Source organism: Phoxinus phoxinus, assembly GCF_949152265.1.
Source record: "Phoxinus phoxinus genome assembly, chromosome: 3".
In the NCBI taxonomy this organism is placed as follows: domain Eukaryota; kingdom Metazoa; phylum Chordata; class Actinopteri; order Cypriniformes; family Leuciscidae; genus Phoxinus; species Phoxinus phoxinus.
The window spans coordinates 44030811-44035751 of record NC_136878.1 but is presented as its reverse complement, the minus strand read 5'-3'; the positions used below and the strand labels follow the sequence as shown (position 1 = coordinate 44035751).

At 36.1% G+C, this 4941-nt stretch overlaps 1 long non-coding RNA gene across 1 annotated transcript; it reads left to right on the top strand.

Annotated features, from left to right (window-relative positions):
• Positions 1-1946: 1946 nt before the first annotated feature.
• Positions 1947-4693, top strand: LOC306995654. The gene is made up of 4 exons (XR_013796908.1): positions 1947-2249; positions 3497-3707; positions 3816-3914; positions 4065-4693. It is a non-coding gene; the product is annotated as an uncharacterized lncRNA (long non-coding RNA).
• The last annotated feature ends 248 nt before the right edge of the window (positions 4694-4941 follow it).

Below are 4941 nucleotides of genomic sequence, written 5' to 3'. Positions count from 1 at the left end.
GGTAAATTACTGGCAACCACAGCTGCCGATATTTACTGTAAATTTAATGGATTTTTTTTTTTACAGTGTATGAAACCGAAAGATTAGATTTAAGTGTAAAATGATTGTTCATAAGGTTCATCTATATTGTGTGCTGAGATGATGCAAGCAGTGCTCGTAGAGGTTTGCTTTGCAGTCTCACTGGTGGATGGCAGCGGTGTGTTATTCACAAAGTCCTGCTTATGATCAATGACAATGACGTAGTTGGAGTTCTCCAAAAATAATCCATACAGGAACCAAGGAACATAAAAACACCAAGACAATATTTTGAAGTTTTGTAAAAAAAAAAAAAAAAAAAAAAGCCTATATCTTTGGAACACTAGGTGGCGCTGACATCGAACTTCTCATATATAATACCTTCATAATGTTGATGATCCACATTCCGTGCCAGTGTGTGGAAGCGTGTAAAAGAAATCAATATTTACATCAAATGTTTAAATGGTGGATGGATGTTTTGACCAATTCTGGCAAAATTGGTGTCACCAGTTTCAGCATGACCCAAGAAATTCATATTTTCTGTCAAACATTTCACAAGCTATAAGCAAAAAATGAAACAATTTTTCAGGTTTTATGACCTGTACATAAAACAGTTTTTATGGGCCCTATCTTGCACCCAGCGCAATTGACTTTGTACACCGACGCATGTATCATTCCTATTTTGCACCCGCGCACAGCGGACTTTTCCCTCCACAGACGCACGTCGGTAAATTAGGGAATGAACTTGCGCTCGCGGGGGCGGTTCAGCGCATAGAGGAGGCGTGTTCCGGCGCAAAACTTCCATGGTGCTATTTTCCAGTTTTAGAAAGCAATTGCGCCATTGACCAGGAAAAACCTAGTCTAAAGACAGTGGCGAGTTGCGCGTTAGTCATATGGTATTTTAAGGGCGCGTGCTTGGCCATAATGTTAACGCGCATCCACTTTGATTCTCTAATATAAACAGATGCAGCAGTTTTCATTTTTGCAAATCATACATTATTACAAGGAAAAATATTAACACACGAGGGAAATCATTGTTGTGTCCGTGAAGATGTGAAAAAGATCTATCTAGATTTAAAAAAAAAAAAAAATCTAGATTAGGCTACACATTTACCCAAATTATACGCCTGTTTAACCGAAGCTAATTTGGGTGTGTTTCTCCCATCATCCCCAATGTCACTTCTCTGTGTTTTACGGCCCTGACGAGAACGTCGGTCTCCTCGGCTGTGATCGCTCCTGGCGTGCGCTGGGAAACCCGCCGTTATAATAGCGATCCGCCGTGGAACAAGCGCGCCGGCTCTTAAAGGGAATGTGAGAGGACACTCTGATTGGTTTATTTCACGTTACGCCCAAACCACACCTATGAATAATGAAGCTACTTCAGACCAACCCATTTTACATTTGCGCCAGGCGCAAGAGTCATTTATCCCGCCGGGAAAATAGCAACAGCGCCGGGATCCGCCCACAAAGTTAATTGCGCTTTGCGCTTTGACACTTGCGTTTCAGATCGTTAAAATAGGGCCCTATGTCTCTGTTGTCAAATTTGACTCATACCCTCAAATCATGCATGGTACTAATGAGGCATACCAAGTTTTCAATTTTAGGACAAAGGGTTGAAAAGTTATAACCAAAAAAAAGTTAATATTTAAATTGATTATATTATATAATTTAAAAACTGATTATTCCTGCCCACCCCATTAAGCGTGCCAAATTTCATAATTTTCCTACTAACTGTTCTAAGAGCTGTTATAGACTCTACTAACTAACGGATGATATACAGGCTATGCATTTTTGGAAAACACAGGAAAGAAAATTGTAACCGGCCCATAAAGTTTGTAAAGACAATGTTTAAAAGGGTCCAAGTGACTACAGTGGCTGTTTGTGTGACTACGGTACACTGTAAAAAGTCGCTCAGTGCTATTGTCCATGAGACTTATTTTTTTTAACTATATTTATTCCATTAAATTAATTTATTTTTATTTCTTTGTTTTTTTGAGTTATTGATAAGTAAAAAGTGTGAATATTTTCGTAACTTAATATTTTCTATAATAAAATTAGGTTCATTGGACTTCACCATAAATTGATTTTACTAAACTCATTTTAAAAGTTTATATCAGACGTAAAAAAACGACCCCGCCCACCTGCAGCAACGGAAAGTTCAAGCCCGCGGGCAAATCCTTCACTCTCGTTCCAGGACCAGACCAGGACAGAAGCTTATTCGAACACTGAGCCATGTAAGTAACTTTTTGTATTTTTAAAGTTAGATGTTAGCCTAATTAACGTGTTTATGTTGTACAATCTGCAAAACCATTGCTCTGTTTCTTACAAACTTTTGCGACCGTCGGTCGCCATTTTTAATGTGCTCTCGAACAGCTCGAAAGTAGCAGCTAACTTGAGCCACATAATGTTAACGTTAACTGTTAGTGTATAAATCGATGTGTGTGCGTTGTATAAGTAATGTTGTCTTTGTGTGATAGTTTAATTTTTCAAATGTGTTTGTAAGTTTGCCAGTGAACTGAGAGTGCAGTGTTAATTTCATTTTTCAAACATTTTTTCACAGACAAAAACGAGACCATAACTAAATTAAAACCTACAAATAATGGCGAATAAAAACGTTAATGTTAGGGAGAAACTATTAGGGAAGAGATCCATTCAGAACTGATTTGCGTTTGTGGTAACTAGATGCGTAATGTTAGGCCTACATTTTGTAACGTAGCCTACTGATTTACCTGACTGAACAGGAGTTGGCATGCGCTTGATGCATGTCAATCGTTCAAAAATGTAAACGTCTGGGAGAAAGAGAAGAGCAGAAATATAGATCTGAATAAGAGTGACGACGCAAAAGAGGTTTTCCTGTGCGCTCACGTGCAGCCCTGCATATAACGTTAGACAGCTAACTTAACGTTATACAGCCCGCGAGGACTGAATTTAACTCTTTCATGTCTGAATGGATTAAAAACACACAACATTATTTCTTAGTGTATACTTCACTTAATATTATTCAAACAACATAATAAAAATAGAAAAGCATTCATTGATCTTTAATAGCTTTTATAAGGATTACTTGTATTTAGTTTATACAAATATGTCTGCTTGAAAGAATAAAGAATTATGTAGGCTATGTTAGTTAAAGACTGAATAATCATTAATAGACTGTTCTACTTTAGAAGTGTTTTTTTAAAGATATAATTTTGTCACAATGCTAAATCTGTGTCTGTATTGCATGGTCAAACTTAAAATAAATATTCATATTAACAGGTTGATAGATTATCTACAGGGATATTATGGGTTTGTAAATGGAAACTACAATTAGAAAAAAAATGTAGATTAATGCATTACAATTTAACTAAATTAGTTGAACTAAAGCTTATCTTGTTCAGAAGGCTAATCTTCACTTGTATTTTAAGTGTTTTTTTTTTTTAAAAGGGCTTGCATTATAGTTGTATGACTAATATTTGTTTTTTCTTTTTCCTCTTAACAGATGGGATGGCCCTGTAAATTGTGCCGTACTGTGGTACAAAGAAAGAGGGACATTTTTAAAACATTATAGACTGCGTCATGGGACCTTTGGACACAGCCATTCCTTGCCTTGTATTCATATAGATTGCCCATGTTCTTTTAAATCCTGGAGTTCCTTCCGCTCTCACCTCTCAAGATACCATCCAGAAGCTAAATCCCACAATTCACCAGAAGTAAGTCTTTCATTTACCTGTCCTCTGTGTCAAAACCCTGGATATCACAATGAAAAGGAGTGAATTTATCAACAAAAATAATTTATTCATTTTTGTTCTGTTAACTAGGACCCAAGTGCCACTGCTGTAAAAAAGAGAGATGTCACTCTGAGATGCCTCTTTGAATATATGGGAGAGAGTGCACAGGAGCTCATCTCTGATTACTGTGTAAGTATTGGCTCAGTCTGGTGAACAGGTTTAAATTGTGCTGACTGTTAATGTAAACTAACTGAACCAACATTTGGCTGGTAATGGTAGAGTATTTGTTTTTTCATAAACAAATCAGATTGTCTTATATATATTTGTTTTATCTCAAAGGGGGCTGTAGAGACAACTGTTCATGATGACCTGAAAATGAAAAATTTCAGCATTTATGTCTGCCGTGAGCCAGATGCAGTAGGAATCATCCTTGAGGGAATTCCAGTCCTTTCTAATCTCGGAAATCTGGCCAGAGCATGCTGCTTACTGCTTGGGTTGACATATGCCCTTAATCTTGAGTATCCACCGAAGCTTTGCAAAACATTTGAGGTGTTCCAAAGACTTTTCGTGGGACTTGACACACTGCGCCCAAAACCAAGCCCAAAGTTCATGACTTTGAAAAATAAAGTGAAAATGTTCTTTCAAAACTGGTCAGTTGGTGGGATCAGTGGAATATGTGAGTAAAAATGTTTCTAAATAACAAACTATGTGAAGGTGTCATGTTATTGTATAATACTAAGTTGTACTGTAGGTCAGATGCTCATGCTTGTGACCTGTAAAGTAAGTTAGTGTTAAAATGTTTATATATTATTATATTTAAAATATGTACACACTACTGTGAAGGTGTTTTACAAAACAGCAGTTCATGATTGTTTTAATGCATGAGTACAGATGTTACTTTATACTGTCCAGCTAATTTCAACTGTTTAGAAATATTAAACTGTTTTAATATGTACACCGTAAAAACACTGAAGCACTTTATTGGCTGATTCAGATGTTACTGTTACTGATTGTTTACATTGTGCAGCTAATTGGTACTGTTAATAAATGTTGAAAATTAACAGTCTGAACTAATTATTTGGGTTTACACTTTCAAAACCAAGACCAAATTGGTTAAAACTAATAAAACAGAAGACATTAACAAGTATTTTTTCATTTAAATTTTACCTAATTTAATTAAGTCTGTATAAAATGCAGATCTGTTTTTTTACTTTGA